Source organism: Thamnophis sirtalis, unplaced genomic scaffold, assembly GCF_051295495.1.
Source record: "Thamnophis sirtalis isolate CommonGarterSnake01/CBP01778 unplaced genomic scaffold, rThaSir2_p1.2 scaffold_3, whole genome shotgun sequence".
Taxonomy (NCBI): Eukaryota; Metazoa; Chordata; class Lepidosauria; order Squamata; family Natricidae; genus Thamnophis; species Thamnophis sirtalis.
In genome coordinates this window covers 82,811,017-82,830,245 of record NW_028261383.1, presented here as the reverse complement: position 1 = coordinate 82,830,245, position 19,229 = coordinate 82,811,017, and the positions used below count along the sequence as shown (strand labels likewise).

Below are 19,229 nucleotides of genomic sequence, written 5' to 3'. Positions count from 1 at the left end.
CATATTAGGAAAAGGACATGTGAAATCGATCTACAAGAGAAAGTATATACAAAAATATGTAATAAAACAAACACCCTGCCAGGATGTGCATAATTTTCTTGTGCAGAACTTGGGAAATAACACAGAATGAATTTAAAATGGAGAAACTAAGCTCAAATTTCTAATTCCCACTCTGAGTTTAAGATTAGTCAGGCGTATTTAGTTCTGCGTCGGGCATTTGCATACCATTTATGGATTATCTGCCCACATTGAAAACAATTGGGCAGAGCTGCTATCCCTGGTGCCTTTCACTGTGGGATATGGTCCTGTGAACCATCATTTCAATTTACCCACCAACAGATTAATCAAATTACCAAAAGGAGACCAAGGTTTTTTCAAGCAGAGTCACAAATGACTTTGGAGTCTTCCCAAAAACCACCAGTCACAAATTCTCTACTCTCATTGGTCCATCTCCCCCTCCACTGCTCCTCTTTCCATCTTTATATTGTGCATCTATCAAAATTCTCTATCACAAACGAGATCTACTTTTCTTCTTTCTCCCCTTAATGTGTTGTATCATTGCAAATTAAACATTGTAAGACAGGAAATAAATATTTTCATTTAGAAAGGTTGCAGCCTTCAGACGCAAACTATGAGATTTTCCCTTAAAATTGTTATTGCTTCCTTTGCCATCACCAACACTCCCAAAAGAGATGTTCATTTTCAAACCCAGTAAAAGGAAGAAAAAAGAAATGTGAGGTGAGGAATGTCTGCTTTTGAAAGAAATGTTTTAATTTTCGAAAGGTTCTGGATATGGGAAACCTACAAATGTTATTAATCAAGAAGTTTTTTTATATAATATCAAGACTTCCCCAGGCAAACTTCACCCCATTGTCAAATATTGCTTTCACACTAAGGAGAGGATGCTGTTTTCTGACCAAAAAAAACCCTCTGCATTAAATTGTTTATTTCATCTTAGTCATCATCTGTGATGCTGAGACAAGTATTTCTACTCAATGTTTTCACAGCTACCCTACTGAAGACAGGAGGTTGTTTTTTTCAGGGAGGGAAGGGGGCAAATCCCCATTAAAAAAACTTCAGTAGTGTCATTCCCAGTTATACAGAACCAACCCACACACAATGTTTATAAGCTGTTATTTCACTGCTTGCTTATACAGCTTCAAAATGTCACTCCTTCTGTTCTTGGAAAGTAACTTCATTAATTACAAATCACCTGTATGGGAAGCACCTGCAGAGCAATCTTTTCAATTTGGTGCCACACACATGAATTACAAGCATTGTTGTTCTCAGTCTGTAATCTACAGTAGGTAGAAATTGCCCACAGGGTTGGGCGAAATAGAGGTAAATTAATATGTACTAACATGGAATTTTACCCAAGCTTATCATGAGCCATAAGTTGCATTTATTTTACATATTTGGTTGCAGTATAAAACTGTCTTCTATACTGGAATTTTCAATGTTAGTAGTAGCTTCTAATCCTTTTTTACTTGTACTTTCCATTCATGTACATCAGGGGTGTCAAATTCGATTTCATTGAGGACCACACCAGGGTCGTGTTTGACCTCGGGGACTGGGGAGGCATGGCCAGGGTAGGTGTGGCCAACTTGATGTCACTCATGTCAGGGGTGCCTGTGGTGGCCCCAGCACTCTGTCAGTGAAAATGGTCTCTAGAGCTCCATTTTCAGCTGTGACAGTCTCCTGCCGCACTCTGCTAGTGAAAGCAGAGCTCGGGGTGTGTGCGGCCCACTCCCAGCTCCATTTTTCTGGCAGAGGGTGACAGGAGGCCGTCAAAGCTGAAAACGGAGCCTGGGAGGGCCGCATGTGGCCCTTCCAAAGCTCCATTTTCGCTGGCAGAGGCACCGTGGGCCGGTCCTTTACTGTTTCTATGGTGGCTCCACAGGTCAGAGCTAAGCACCCCATGGGCCGGATCCTGTCCCCGGGCCTTGAATTTGACAGCCCTGATGTACATTAACTCTTCTCTTTGCTAAGTTGTATTTCCTTGTCTGTACACTAGGGACAAAGGTAAGCCAAATTAGCAACTTTTTAATATAATTTTACTGTTTTAAAAATAAAAAGTTTAAATAACAGTTAAAGTCAACTTATAAATTGCATTCCAAAGTAGTTGCAAAAAAATTATGTACTTAAAAGTAAAACAAAATGCTATAAACTGCAAAGAAAAAAAGAAAACACATAGTGCTGTAACATTTCTCTAGTTGTTTACAGTACTAAAAATAATGATGGTTGTACAAATTTGGTTATTCAAATTTTAAACAACAAAATAAACCTAGAACACATTTCCCCATTATTTGCAGTCTCACTGCTGCAAGCTTTATCTGACAAAATTAAAGCCTTGCCTTTGTGCTTTATTAAAGCAATTTAATTCTGCCTGCCTTTGAAGACTGCCTGTTTTTCTTGCCTTCTCAGTTTTCTATTCATCTGTTAGTTCTGAATTGGTATTATGCAGTAATTGAGATCTCAAACAGTCTGACACCCATCTTCCTACAAATCTAACATGTTGGTTCCTCAGCATGTTTGATTTATCGAAGCTTCTTGGTTCAAGAGTATCACTAAGGGTTCAGCATCAAAATAACACCAATGCCTCTGGGAAGTTGGTAATTGGAAATGGTTCTTGTGCTGATTTGAGACTCGGGACGGACTTTCTATTCAAGATATAGGACTTAATCAGGACTGAGGGAAAGCACACGTCTGCACACAGGGCCCATTGTTACCTTTTGTAAGAAGAGAGAAGTGTGAGTTGTTTACATTTCGTTTCTGAGGAATATTGTGTTGATTAATAGAAGACTTCAGATTCTATCTATTGTCACCTTTGAGATATGTATGGGCAAGGCTAGAATTAATACATATGGCTGCTTCTTATTCTCCTTTTACACAAAGACACTCAAAACTCAAGCATCGCTGTTCATCTCAGATGAAGATGGTTGTGATGCTCTGGTAACCTTTACAAAAACCTTTTTCTCCCTTACTGTCCATCACCAAGAGTGACTGAGAGCTCTTTTAACAGTTGCCAATTAGCCCAGTAAAATTGGGATTAATATTTCTTTTATTCAGCTTCCCTCCTGATGGGATATATCAGCAATAATCCAGCCTCAGACAGCCTTTGACTCAGAAGTCCCCCCTGGGTAGATGTGATTGGGAGAATTGGATGCAAGGTTCCTGGGCCATTTTGAAGTTGAAATAAATACCTTGTTTGCCTCAGAGGATCAAGAACTTTTAATTAGTTCCCAGAGAAATAAGCCTGTCAACCACAAAGCTGAGCATCACCAAAGAATGAAAGCTATGAATAAGGATCACTTAGCCCTCTCCATCTTCACAGTTTCTCATATTTCTTTTCTTTAGTTGAGGATTAAGAGAAAGAGAGACTGATTTTTTTCCCATTTGCTCCCATTTAAGATATTTGCTGTTTATGTAGGCGTGAGTATGAGAAAATTGTGCATTTGTGCACCCACCTGTATGCATTTGATCTATGCACAGTGTATCTATGAGGGAGGGAGGCTCACCACACTACTCTTTTCCATTGGTGATTCTGTGTCTTTGATTCTACAGGCCAGTAGCATATTGCTCACAATAATTTTTTATCAAGACAAACATTCTTGCAAATGGAAAAATTCTCCACTTTGGATTTAATATGAAGCCTTCCAAGGAAAAAAGAAGGAAGATTGCAAGTTTATTCCGATCTTACTGCTGAACTATTAGATATAAAATTTTGTTATAACCTATTGTGGGAAAGAGAATTTAACATTATCAAATTAAAGTTAAAATTATAATTGCTCTTCTGCCATTAAGTTGTGATGTGGGAGAAACAGTGGAATTAGGATAAGCTTATCCATTATAATTTTAATTGTGTGCTTTTGGGATTTGCATAAGTGGTTTGTTTCAGGCTAATGCCCTGTTTTAAAAGTATACTTTGAAAACTATAGCTTTTCTTTTTATCACAACAGAAGTACAAAGAAAGGCAACCAAATCATTAATATCAAATAGTTTCTGCTATCCTCCCTAAAAGGAAGCCAATACTTTACATTAATGGTTGTATGTGAATATCTGCTTGTCATTCGTTGTTTCTTTCTCAGAAAGTGTCCTGAGCACCTTTTAAAATTAACAAGGCACAGCTTTCAATTACTTCACACGGAGTCCCTTAACTGATGTAGGACTTAAATAAATAGCAATAAGAGAGGGAAGGAGATAGAGTGGTTATGCAGATGAAGGTTCTAGGGGAAGAGATTACAATCACCTTGCTAATTAACAATTTTAATGTGTTAAAGCACCCACTGAATTTGTTCAGACCTTCTGAAATACCCTGAAATCTAGTTATGTATGTAGCAATGGAGTCTCCCCCCCCCCCTAAAATGTTTATTTGAAATCTGTAATGGAATGATCTGTGGGTTAAAATACTCTCCCATTACTTTGCCCTTATCTTGAATCCTGATATATTTATGTCCATTAATTCTTTTTCAGATGTCTGGTATATTTGTCCTTCATAGACACCAGAGGGGTGTTGTTGGCAAATGATGGTGTAAGAAAGCCCCCCTCCCAGAATAAAATATTCTTTATTTTTAATATTAAAAAGAGGCAGAATACAATATTTTTCCCCCAAAGAAGAATAGGAGAGACATCTTCTCAAAGGCAGAAAGCCTGCTATAGGAAAACACCCTCAAGCAGAAGCATGAAGAGACTAATCTTTAGGAATGGAGGTTTTGTATCCATTCAGAAAGACTGGCTCACTCTATTCATAAACAAAGAGCAGCCAGAAACTCCAAATAAGCGACACAATAGGCAAGGAGCCAAAATGACAAGATTAGCTCACAAAGAAAACACCTGGGATTTGCATTTTCCCTTTTGCCTGTAGAGCCAGCCATGACCTCTACATGAGCCCATAGGAATCTGGCAACAGCCATTAAAATGTTAAAGGACATATTTTTGCACAGGAACAGGAATCTCAGTCACAAAGCCCCAAATAATGTACAAAAGTCCACCAATTCTCAATCCCATTTTGTCAGCCACCTCAGAAACACGCTGCTGTCACTGACGTTTCTGGCTACCAAAAAAACGGAGACCTTCTTTCCTGCAGCCTGCCTCCTTTTTATTTCAGCATCTTTCTCCTGCTTGGAATGATCTGACTTGTCTTCCAACAATGGCAAAGTGTATATTACATTAGAGGAAGAGCACAACAAGGTTGCTTAATTTTCTTACATTTTTGGCTACAATAAACCAGCTTTCATCCTACAATTTTCTTTCTTTCTGGGGTATGTGGGAGGGTTTTTTTTTGGGGGGGGGTGTCTGGCTACATATATGAATTTATTTGAGATTATTTCAAGTTTCATCCTCTGTTAACAATTTTAATTCACACTACAATCAAAATCAAAGGGATCCTGTCACCTTTCTCTATGTGTTCTTCTTTGGTCATAGCTTACATTGTGGCTAATCAAGACCTTTTTCTAAATCATCCTAGCCAAGCTTCTGCAAATAGGATCAATCTTCATTTAATGCCCTCATTAAACTGCTGTTTATCATGCTGGTTGCCTTGACTGCTTGTATAAAATCCCTGAAAGTAGCAATCATTGATGAAGATACAAAAGTATGGAGAAACATCTACAACAAAGCCTACAGCTTCCACGGTGCCCTGGTCCCTTCCTTTGCAGATTCTCAGTGAAAGGATTGAGATGGGAAATATTATAATGCTTATTGTATCCTAACTTAGCTTCTTGTGTTGGTGCCAGCTACTGATAACTCTCTGACATCTCCTGATATCATTCCTTAGACTCTGAGATAGAAAAGGAAAGCAGGGATTCCTGGAAGACTTGGTTTAGTTGCCCACTTCCTTGCTGCATTTCCACAAATCGCAGATCTCCTGATGATTGTTGAGAGCTGTATCTACTTATCCATCTTTTAGAGTTAAATTAATTAGAGACACTAACTGTGTTCTTTTCTGGGTTCTTATTAGATTGTCTATGAACCTTTTTTATTATCTAAATGACTTTAGTTCTTAGTTTTGATTAAAGTCAGAAAAACTTAGCCAATGCATTTCCATTTCCTCTGATATAGCATAATAGCACTTAGCAATAGCAATTAGACTTACATAGCACTTCACAGTGCTTTACAGCCCCTCTCTAAGCGGTTTTACAGAGTCTGCAATTTGTCCCCAACAATCTGAGCCCCTATTTTACTCACCTCGGAAGGATGGAAGGCTGAGTCAACCTTGAGCCTGGTGGGATTTGAACTGCCAAATTGTAGGCAGCCAATAGTCTGTAGAAGTGGCCTGCAGTACAGCACTCTAACCATTGTGCCACCAAGGCAAAAGCTTGCTGTAATCAGAGTTCTAAATAGGAATGTATCCTTCGACATAAACCTCAAAGGGGTGACATGCTTTGATACTTTGCTGAAAACAGCCTTTTCTAATAATATGGTTATTCTGTCAGAATATGTGTGCAGTTCCATAGACCCACACACAACATGGGTATAAGGAGTCTTTATTTACATACAGGTAGTTCTTGGTGTACAACCAGACACTTAGCAGCCATTTGAAGTTATGACGTACTCCCTAAAAGCTATTTACGATCAGTTTCAGGTTACAGCAGCGGTAACATCCCCCTTTTGGAAGCAAGAGAAACTGTCCTCCAAAGGACAGTGAGGGAAAGCAGCATGGTATCCTTCCTCACATGTATTTCCAAATCAAGGATCAGATCATTCCCTGAAGATTCGCCCAGTCCAGAAAGAAAGTAGAAGTAAAATAAAGAAAATAAACCACGGTGTTACTTGATACCCATCCCATATTTTTGAAACTCCCTTCCTTTTCCTGGAGATAATCAGAATCTGAACCCAAGATTTTATGTGCAATTCCTAATTTGAACTGGCCTTTTTAACAACATATAAGTTGATATTTGTTTTTTATTTAATATTCTCTCCTTTAGCCACACATGTTGTCAGTTTTAATTTTGCTAGTCTGTTAACCATCCATCACTGAAGATAGAAAAGTTTCATACTTTTTCTGTTATGCTAATAGATTGCCTTTCTTTCCATCTTCATTGCATCTTCTTAAAATGTTATCTTCATATACTTCATATACTAAGGCAGTGAGTTCCATCAGCCAGTGGCACTTTGTCAAAGAACACTTCCTTTTGTTAAAATTGAGATCCATCTTATTCATCTCTTTGTTGTATTAGGAGATCACAAGAAGAATAGCTCTCTGTCTGCCTTCTCTGTACCATTCATTAGTTTCTCTGCTCATCTTAGCAACTATCTTATTTATTTCCTATGTAAAGGAAGCAATCTCTTTTATTTTCAGCTCTTCTGTATATGACACACTCTCTAGGCCTTTAATCATTTTCATCACTTTACACTGAGACTCCTCCAGTTTTTCAATATCCTTTCTGAGCAACTTAGACCGGAAAGATTCTCATTTCAGTCTTGGGTGGTATTTTGACTAAGAGTATTTTGATACACATTTACTTTTAGTAAATTCATCCCCATGTATTTGGTCTGGGGAGCCTGCCTGGGGGGGAACACAGGTAGTAGTATTATCCCAGCCTCCTGTACCCCTGCTCTTTTAATTAGAAGAATTAGAATAGGGGTGTCAAACTCAAGACCTGTGGTCCGGATCTGGCCTGCAAGGTGTTTAAATCCGGCTCGCAGGGCCGGCCTGAAAATAACAGAGAACTGGCCAGCAGTGCCTCTGCTAGTGAAAATGGGATGCGGGTGTTTTTGGCCTGAACGACCTCCTGCAGCACCTTGTCAGCCAAAACAGGGCAGGGCCACACATCATTTTTAGCCTAGATGGCTTTCTACAACACCCTGCTGGGCAAAATCAGCACTGCTGCAGGAGGCTGTCCAGGCTGAAAACGGGGCAAGGCCACATCCTATTTTGGCTGGCAGGGTGCCGCAGGAAGCGTCTGTCCATCCATCCCCCCCAGTCAGCCCGTGAAGAACTACGATGCTGATCCAGCCCTCGAAGAAATCCAGTATGACACCCCTGAATTAGAAGAACTGCATAAGGATTATAATTACATAGGATTGGAGGCAGTTACAGTCCTCCAAGTAAGCATTGATTCTGATGCATAGAGGATTCCAAAGCATTTTCTCCAGCTGTGGAACACTGCCATGGGAATTATGCTGGGACCATAATTCTTCAGAGATATATCAAGGTTCTCCTATTCCAGAGACTTGTTTTGAGTTCTATTTAGGACTACCATATATGCTGTTGTAATCCTTTTATGTTTTCTTTTGTTCTATCTTGAGCACCAAGGAATAGGAAAGTGTGGTGTACATTACAGTGGTGGGATTCAAAACATTTTTACTACCAGTTCTGTGGGTATGGCTTGATGGGCATGGTGTGGCTTGGTGGACCTGGCTTGATGGGCGTGGCAGGGGAAGGATATTGTAAAATCTCCATTCCCTCCCCACTCCAGGGGAAGGTTACTGCAAAATCTCCATTTCCTCCTCATCAGCTGGGACTTGGGAGGCAGAAAATAGATGGGGGCAGGGCCAGTCAGAGGTGGTATTTACCAATTCTCTGAACTACACAAAAATTTCTGCTACTGGTTCTCCAGAACTGATCAGAACCTGCTGAATACCACACTGGTACATTACCATAGCAAAAAGGAAGTTATAATTTCCTTTTAGAATTCCCAGTTCATTATGGAAAACATAGGATCCATAAGGCAAGCCTGGTATGTAAGTCCTTAAATGTCTTCCACATTTTGACTTTTGAATGGCTGAAGAGGACTCTAGTGGTTCTTAGATGTTAAAATCATATACCCCACCATAGATATCCCAGATATATAGCATCTTACAATTTAACACATCTTCCTCTGGTAAGAACAGATTTATATCCTGATAAAAGAAGATATTTGTAGCTCAGGGTTGAAATGAAGGGTCCGTGGTGATCTCTGAGCTTGGTTGTTTTCTTGCAGGTGTTTCATTACCCAAACTAGGCAACATCATTAGGGTTCTTGATGAATTTTACCTAGTTTGGGGAATGAAAACTCGGCAAGAACACACAAGTCAGAGAACACCAAGGAGTGCACAACATTATTTTCCCTTGCCTTATGTTTCTGTTTTCATTTTCTCCTGGGTGGGCAGCTAATTGCATCTTTTGCTTGGGCCCATTTATTAGCAACAGTTTAGAAATGTTCTCACTTAAAAAGTTAGTTTCCAATTCTTTTAAAAGGTAGCTTTTTAAAATACCTGTTTCAAAATAGATTTGCAATTCAAGTTGAGGTCAGGATTAATTTCCTTAATATAAAAGACTTTCTGAGGAGTGTTGTGCTCAGTATCACACAGACAATCATGTAGAAAAAGGGGAAATTGGTTCTAGAAACCATCAATCTGAAAAACAAATCAAATTTCGAGGGAACCTGCTCAGTTTTAACCAACCAACAAAGCCCACTGCTATTATTATTTTTTTTAAAAGCACAGTTTGATGCCTTGATAAGCAAACTGCCAGAGTACCTAATCTTGTTTAGTAATTAATGGGATGTCTTCTGTTGAAACAAACCAGTCTTTTGTCCAGACCAATGATTAGGACTGGCAGTAGCTTGTTGGTTATTCAGTTAATGCAGATGTCAAAAATCTGGTGCCTTATTGTGGAGCATGTACACTATTGGTAAATCCTAACTCTGTAATTTCTTCCTTTCTTTTTGAATCGAGGTTTCTTACTCTTTTTCAGGCATATTTTCTGTTAGGCTGTCAGTCTACTTACTAACAAACTGTAGCAAGAAAGAAAGGTAATATTAATGGAAATATACAAGAATAATTACATGGATGGAAACATGCAAGAAAAATTACATAAGAAACATTTTCTTCAAGTTCAGAGAAACAAAATAACATTTGGAAACGGACAGATACTTTCCTGATTCATTGGAGTATAAGAAAGGATAGGAGGCACAACACAATCAAATTTGTAAGAAGTAGTTAGCAGTATGTTACCGTAGAAGTAGTTTTAGCCTTCCTGTGTACAGATAGTCCTCAACTTACAACCACAATTGAGCCCCAAATTTCTGTTGCAAAGTGAGACAGTTGTTAAGGGACCTTTCTTGCCACAGTTGTTAAGTGAATTACTGCAGTTATTTGGTTAATAACATGGTTGTTAAGTGAATCTGACTTCCCCACCGGCTTGGCTTGTCAGAAGGTTGCAAAAGGTGATCACATGACCCTGGGACAGTGCAACTGTCATAAATATGAGTCAGTTGCCCAGTGTCTAAATTTTGATCACATAACCATGGGGATGCCGCAGTGGTCATAAGTGTGAAAAGCAGTCATAAGTCACTTTTTCAGTGCTGTTGTAACTTTGAACGGTTACTAAACAAACTGTTGTAAGTCGAGGATTACCTGCAGCTGATTTCCTGGTCCTGGTTCAATTAGTACCGGAAGGTCTGACAGGAACTATCCTGAAATTGCCCAAACCATCCAGTCTTTGGAAAAATAGCAAAATCAAGGTTTTTATTACTGCGCTGTGTGAAAAATGCATATTATCTAACACATGTTTCCAAAACCTAATTACCCCTAAGACAGCTGTACACATATCCATACATTATTTGATTATCCATCGTTTGAAATCAGTAAATTAGTCACACCAAAAGACATGGTGTGAGATGAAAGTAGACGAGTCGATGCTTTGTCCAAATAATCATTTTAGCTTTCCCCAGGTGAATATGCCTAACGAGAAAGAAAGAAAGAAAGCACAATAAGCCAGTGAAGCTATACAAAAAGGCTTAGGAAGTGGAAACACCAGTTCATAGATGAAAAGTTTAGAACTGTATAACTTGTATCAAGAAGATACAAAGTCAGAATGAACTCAGGTTGGCATAGGGTTCCTTTATAGAAGTCCAAAGAAAAGGAAAATAAAAGAATCCATATATCCAGATGCTCAGTGAAGAAAGCAAAATACAAATGGGTAACATAAGAAAGATAAAGCTACTCAATGCCTATCTTGGCTCAATTTTCTCCAACAAAAATGCTCTGTGATCCAACAGAACATTGTGAAGGGCAAGATGAAGGGGAGAGATTGAAAGTAGAGACATAGACCGGAAATAGCTCATTATTTTGAATTGGTTTACTCTCGAGGACCAGATGAACTGCCTGCTAGCTAACTGAAAGAACTAGCTGTTATCTATGTAAACCCCATTATGTATGATTTCTTCAAGAAATCTTTAAAACTGGTAAATCTTCAAATGATGAAGGGTAACAATTGCATTATGGCAGGCAATTCATGAAAACTATAGCGTAAGTTCTCCAACCGTAGTTGAAATCCATCAAAAGCCCTCCAGCTGTTGCAACAAGAAGGTCAAGAGGTTCTCATAATCCTTCCTATTTCCACTAGCTGTTCTTTTCCCCCCCTGCAATGCTCCAGCAGTGTTATCTAAATTAGGCAACAGCCAGTGCTGACAATAAATCATGTTAGCTTTTCCAAATGAGAAATATCAGAGTAAGTTGGATCAAGATGGCTTTTTTTAAAAAAAAAAACTGTATTATTTCACTAAAGGTTTTTTTGGAAAATGAATCACAATAACAGCATTCTGATGAAATTTCTCAAACCTTGCAATGCCACGAGCCCTTAACATTTTATTACGATTGATCTTTCTCATCACCTTGGTATCACTAATTAAAAAACTGATCTAAATTGAACTCCTTGAGAAATAGATTGGCTTTAGAAGAGAGGACTGACCAAAAATATTATTTCAAAAAGAAGCAATTCGGGGACAGGTGGCATTTCTTGATAATAAAATGTGAGAAAAGTTATCTGAGTTGCTAGGACTGAAGGCATAAAAGAATCTGTCTGATACCCCTCTTGAACGTGGAGGGTGAAAATAGCTATATGTAATGTCATACTACTTGATATATAAACAAACGTAAAAGTCTAGGAGCAGCAACTGTAATCCTAGACTCTGGCATATTTTATCAAATAGATACAATATAATGATTTTTCCTATCAAACTATTAGGGGTGTATGGTCACATATAAAATGCGATAATTTTTCATTGATAAACCCCAATTACACACATCAAGTTATGTTAAAAAGAAATCAATAGAAGTAACATTCTTTATATTAGGAGCTTAACTCCCAGTGTTTTCAATACAATTAGAGCTAAGCCATAAACTCGCATTTTTCCCACTGCGCTTCAACAAGCTGGCAGTCCAGAAAGCCTGTAGTACAATCCTGTCAAGTCTGTGGCTTTGCTTGTACAAGCAGAGCCCGATCCCTGCCAAAAATGCTCCAGGCTTTCCTTCCTGCTCTGCCAGCATGAGCAAGAAAAATAGGAGATTTTTGCTTAGCCGCTGTAATGTGTACAACATTTTAATAACCGGTTCTCATGAATGAGACTGAACCAGCTAGATAACACTCCTATAGGGCTTCTTTTGAGACTGATCCTATTGTCGATCTGTTGAAATACTGCAGATAGCTTGCCCATGAATGCAAGCAAACATGCCATCGATAAACATCATTAAAGAATTGCTAGGAAATCAGGAGAAGAAGGGCAATTTTGACTTCTGAAGCTATTGACTTGGGACGCTCATGTAGGCCTTTGAGAGCACATTTATATTAATATGTGGACTTTCTTCCTGAAGTTTCCTCCTTTTAATCTGATAATATGAAATGACAGATTTACAGAATTTGTTTCCCTTCCTGCTGGCTCACAGATCGGCTGCTCCCATCTTCCTTTCTACAGAATAGATAACAGCTCCTATTTTTACCATGTTAGGGTATAAAACTCAAATGACCTGATTTTCCTTTCAACACATTCATGTAACCTATAGTAGGAACAGTAAGTACCATACTTGATGTTTTCCTCTTGTAAAACCCCAAGAGATTCCTGGAATGAAATGGTGGAAGGAGTAAAGTCCAATAGAAACCTAATTGTGTGAAAACAATCACTTTAATCTCATTCCCTAATACAATTGGAATGCTCCAGTAGGTTTCAAGAACATGTAAAAGTACCTCCAGAGGGATTCCTCAGAGCCAAGATTTAATTTAAAGCCAGGAGGGCTGTTTGCACCTTGCATTTGAATCTTCTTCCATGCCTGCCTCTTCCCACAGGACTCTGAAACACTTTACTACAGGAAAGTCAGAAAGATACATTCATTTGTACATAAAATATCCAAAGACTAGTCCAACAATCCTCAAACTTGGACCAAACTATGGTCCAAGGGCCAGATATGACCCGCCAATGCAAAGTATCCAATCCGCATAGTGGTGAGATTCAACCCCGCCCCTCATCCTACTCCTCACCCCGCCCCTCACCGTCAGCCTTATCTTCCAGCAGGCATCCACTCCAGCTGCACTTCTGGTTAGTTATTCCACCTGTTGAACTGCACTTCTGATCACATTGCTGCTGCCGAAGAGAGGGCCGAACAGTGGTGGGGAGGACCAGTTGACTGAGGGGTCATCTCGCCAGTGCAGCCACATGATCCAGGGCCGGTGGGTGAGTAGGGGAGGGGTTGCTGCTGGCTTGAAAAGTAGCGCTTTAAAATCTTTAGGAATGCTTTAAAAACAGCCTTTCAGGGTGTTTTGCACAGCCATATGATCTAGGGTCAATCGGTGAGAAGGGGTAGGGCAAGTACAGGAAGAACAAAGGCAAAATAGACTGCTAAATTGGCCATGCCCACCCAGTCACATGACCACCTAGCCATGTCCAGCCAGCCAGTCCAGTCCCCCAACAGTCTGAGGGACTGTGACTCAGCCCCCTGTTTAAAAAGTTTGAGGACCTCTGGACCAGGGGTGGGTTCCGGCAGTCACTACTGCCGGTTTGCTTGTGGGCGCGCAATAAAAATAAAAATTGTTCTGTGCAGAAGCAAAAAACAAGATGGTGGCACCTACAGCACCACCCAGAGAACCAAGGGTGTGGCAGGCCTGGGTCACTGCCAGTTCCAGCGACCCAGGCCGCCAAACGATGACCAGTTCAGCCAAACCAGTAAGAACCCACTACTGCCCTGGACTAGTCTGACGATATTTCAAGAGCTATTGAATAAAGTAAAGATAGTGAAATACTTTGGGGTTGTAAAAGAAACTTGAGTGGATATACAGTTGAATTCCAAAATACAGAAAATTAGGGGAGAGTTTACCCCTGGAGAGATTATGGCTTTTTGTTGAAAATGATTCTAAGAACTACAATAACGATTGCACTGTAGAAAGTTTTCTTCTGAATCTAAAGTTCTTCTGTCCATAAAATACAAGGTAGGAAAGTTTAGTTGAATATTGGGGGAAATCATAAAGATAAGAGTTGTTCAACAGTGGAGCAGACACCCTTAGGAGGTATAGACTTTTCTTTGCCGGAGAGGTTTAAACAGAGTCTGGGTAGCCATTTGTTGAGAATGCTATAGTAATGATTGCTGTGCTTGACAGGAAATTGAAGTAGATAACTTCAAACTTATATTTGGTGGTGGTGGTGGTGGTGGTGGTGGTGGTGGTGGTGGTGGTGATGATAATGATAATGATGATGATGATTAGATAACTCTGATAATTCCATGAGATAATTCTGATTGAATAGGATCCTTGCAAAAATCTAGGATAGCTAAAAATGCCATTGTTGCATCCATGCTATTCAAAGTAAAGCAACATTTTATAATTGATGTGTTGAGATTCTGTTCATTCCTATTATGTCCAAATGCTTTTCTAAATATTGTGGTGTGGCACATATTGATGGTCATTATATTTTTTCTGTCTCTTGTTTATTTCATGGACTCTGGTATCTCCAGCGACATCAATGTCAATTGTCTATACTTGTTACTTTGTAACTACATTAATCTCTGTCATAGTATGAGCCAAATATTTATCAGTTTGTATTTAGAAATACCATAGGATATTCACCTTTTCATTCTCAACCACTTTTTCAATATTTTGATTTCACCAATTCTTTGTTACTGCTGAAGTGTAATTCCTATTAAGATTCCAATGAATTAAGTTGGCATTTTATTGTGTCATTCTAAATACACAATCTGCACAATCTTCTTACATGCATTTATGAGGTGTTCAACAATCTCCTCCTGTTGTTTGCATAACTGCCATTTACTGTCATGCTGAGTTTTCTCAAATTTAGCTTTCATTTCAATTGCACACAACAACTGTTCTTGAGATGCTAAAAGGACCCTTTTCTTTTCCTTCTTTATTATGCCTTTTTTAACCATTTGCTATATATTATTATTATCTGTGGGTAATCTACAGTTAGATTCTCAGTATAATACTGATGGAAGCTTAATAATTCAAGTCCTAACCATTATTAAAGACACTTGTAGGAATATTGACGGTTCAAAGTAGAGTGGGTTGTTATTGTTGGTTTATTTTTTGTTTTGTTTTTTGTTTTTTTAAATTAGAATGTTCAGATCTGATAAATTCATCATTTCCAGATATCAAGGAAATTCTTTAGATATAACCAGGGATGATGATGATGATGATGACAATGACGACAATGACTTGTTATACAGTTAGTTAGATGTTTAGACTGGATTTGGCATTATTATCTATATCTCGTCCTTCCCAAGATCCAGGTTAAGCAGGTATTGTTGTTTGATGTATTAAAGTATTGGGAAACTGCCAGTCAAGCTGGAAGGAAGGGTCAAGTATAGAATTAGCTTTGAGTTCTTGTGCAGTCACAAAAGGAATAAGTCTGACTCCTCCCTTCCTCAAGATCCACAAAACCTTATCTGCTTATTCCCAGAGGAAGGCAAGCAGTCTGGTGAAATTCTTATAAAATAGATAGAAGTCAATGCTGACTTAAGCTACTCAAGAATGGCTCTGGTTGGCATTGCTGCAGGATGTAAGCTGTTCCAAGTAAAGCTGCCTTTTGCAATTGACTGTTTGTGGTTTTGTTAATGCTGTTGGTGTTCAAGTGGTGCTCCTGTTGCTTTAGAAATTTCACACACGACACGTCACTATTGGTACTACTTTTGCTTTATTTGGCACAATTGTTCTATTTCTATTTGCAGGTCTTTGTATTTTGTTATCTTCTCCACTATTTTCTCTTCTAATATCTCCAGGTACTGCCATTTTCAGTACCCAGACTTTTTAAAAAATCTTTCTTATTGAAATTGCTAAGCCTGAGGTGTTATGTGGAGGTGCTTGTATATTTAAATTCTAAAATCCTAGAACACTTTAGCATCTTCATTTTCTATTACTTCATTTATTTTATAATCCCACCCATTCTTGCTTGCATGCAAGTGGCATTCCTTGCACATCTTCCGAAGTACCATTCTTGCTATTCTACCATGCCATTGTTTGTAGTCTGTCTGTGCGATGTTGCAGCAGCTAACTAGGTGGAAACCAGCTGTTTCCTCAGCTTCTTTCCAGGGGTGGTATTTTCCCTCTGTTACTATCTTGGCTTTGTATGCATTTGTTGTTAACACCTGTTCTTGTGCAGCCAGAATTAGCCCATCTCTTTTCTGCTCTTAGCCATTGCCAGGTCTAGTTGTCATCTGCTGTGTTTTTTCTCTTTTATGTATCAGCCATGTAATGCTTTGCCTTGCCATCTCTCTTTTCTATTCTTCATTTTGTGTTTCTTGTAAGCCAGTTTGGTCTCTCCAGTCCTCAGGAAGCCCTCATTGTTTACTAGCGTCACTACATCATCATCCTTCAAATATTCTTCCAATGTCCTTTTTTTCTTCTTCATTTGTTTAGTATTCTTGCAACATTCTACACCCACTTATTTTCCTTGGCAAGTAGAATCTGTCAGCATTGTTCTATGGATGAAGGACATGATTCATTCTCATTATTTTTCTGGTCTTTCTATCCAGGGCTTTTAGTTCTGTTTGAGTAATTCCACTATTCCAGCTGTGTATCTTAATGAGTGGAATTGCCCAAATGTTAATTGCCTTGATGGCATTTCCTCCACTGAGTTTGGATTTTAGGATTTTCTTCACTCTCTTGATGTATTCACTTCTAACCTTTTGCTTGACTTCAGTGCACTTGATGTTGTCAGCTTGAAGGATGCCCAGGTATTATTTGTAATGATAGTTTTCATCCAGACTCTTGATGTTTTTTTCCATATGACATTTTGATTCCTTCAGTTTTCACTATTATTATTACATTTTTAATCTGCATCATTTCTTTTTGTCGGAGTATGCTAAGATGGGTGTCTGTATAAATTGGATAAATAAATAAATAAAATAAATAAAATAAACAAATGTTCACCAATTATTTTGCTAGAATTTTTCTTTTCTGCAAAGTTCATACCAATTGTGCTTATAAATTTGGGAAGAGGGATTGGTGTCATTTCATTTAAATTTGACACCACTCAATTCTAGACCCATTTTACTTTTATATGTTAGTGGGATAGAAGATGATAATGTTTTAAACTTTAAAAACACAAGTGAATGCAGAGGGGAATAAAGATGACCTAATAGACGGTGAGAGAAACAAAATGATGTAAAGAATAATTGCTGCTTATTAAGGATTAGGTTAGGTTAACTTTTATGTTTAAGAACTTATGGATGGGCTAACACTTCAAACTAACCCAAAATTTATTTGTTTGTTGTTAGAATGTTGTGTGAATCCAATATTTTGGTTTGTGAAAAAACTCTTACAGTTGTTCCATGCCAGCTTAACGTAGTGCATTGCCTTTCATTCCTTCGTAGCTGACCCATCCCCCCCATCTCTGCCTCATAATTCATACTTCCAAAAAAGAACATATCTCCTAATGAGGATTGGATTTACCCTCAAATCATTTTCTAATTTAGTTTATGAGCCTTCAGTGGGAATCAGATATTGTTATTGACAGTTATTATTTTTCTTTGCAGCATGGTAACACCTATATTCTTAAAATTAATTTCTTATTTTCATCAATGTAAAATAAAAATGAAATATCAAGTGAGGAACCTTGAATATATCTAAATTTTTGAGGTAGGGAAAAAGGCAAGAAATCTCTATGTATGTCCAAGGTATGTCTTTGAAAATGACCTTTCTAGGAAGCTGCTACAGGTGGTGTAAGTAGTAAACCTAGTGTGGTTAAGAGGCTGACAACTGAAAAGTCAGCAGGTTGGCAGTTCAAAATCCAAGAGCAAGCCACACGATGAAATGAACTTTGGTTAATTTGCCCTAAGCTCCTTCCAATCTAGCAGTTTGAAAGCATGCAAATGCAAGTAGATAAATAGGTAATGGGCAACAGTGATGTCACCAGCTAATCTTTCAACCAGGTTAAGTACTTCCAGCATGTAGTAGTAGTAGTAGTAGTAGTAGTAGCAGCAGCAGCAGCAGCAGCAGCAGCAGCAGCAATAAACCTGCTAAGCTTACACAAAGCATAGGTGGTGTTATGTTCATAAAGTGATAAGCAGAGTATCTACACCCGGGAAACCCAGGCTAAACCTGGATGATCAACCAATAACCAGTTTTATTGTAGCAACATTTAGATCTCGTCTTCAGTGTTTCTTGATAAAGCCAAATAAGCCAGATCAAAAGCCTCTTGCTCTGCTCACTGAATTATTTTGAAATTAGAAGAGGAATAGCCCATAATTATCATATCCAGTTACATAGCCCTATTAACCACCAGAGCAGCTTTTATTCTGAGTGAAGTCTGATCCCATAGGAAAAAGCATTGGTGTATTAATCTTTAATCCTTGAACTTAATGAACACACCCAGCTCTAATTAGTGTATTCTTAATAAAACTCATTAAACCATTTTTGGTATCCATCAAGAGGCTAGAGGGGGACCCAATGATCTAAATGCTAGATGGGTTGAAATTAAAAGACAAAATCCTCTCTGTCTTTTATATGGGGACACTGAATTTTGGAATGAATATATATTTTTCCCTTTGATCAATTGCATGTTAATACTCACTGATCAGCTTTGATGAAGAACAAGATACTGGGGCTCAGCTGCAAAGGGAATGTAACTCTGAACTTGCTGCCAGTTGCATGTCTGATATTTAAAAAGTTCTTGCTTTTGGATAAATCACTCAGATTTTTCTTTTTCTTTTTAATGCCAGAAAAGCAAATGAGTCCTATGTCCCAGGTTGGACATGAAATCTAACTAAGGAAGTTTTGCATTCTAACTGGCTGTCACAATGGATCTGCCTCTCTCACTACCTGTAGGAGATTTGGCAAGAAGATTGTCTCTACTCATGAGCATCTTAAGAGATACTTTGCTCAAATTCAAGCCAAGTTCCTGTCTGAAATATCCCCAAGCTCCTAGCCTATTGATCTGCATATTAAAATGAGGTCAACCTCCTTGAGTCATAAAACATAAGGTTCTTGATTGATGCTATTTGTGTTGCAAGTGGGAATTCTGAAG

At 38.5% G+C, this 19,229-nt stretch overlaps 1 protein-coding gene across 3 annotated transcripts in view; it reads left to right on the top strand.

Annotated features, from left to right (window-relative positions):
• Window positions 1-19,229, top strand: part of CPLX2 (complexin 2) — a 146,494-nt gene that overhangs the window by 78,231 nt on the left and 49,034 nt on the right. The gene's annotated exons all lie outside the window — the stretch shown is intronic.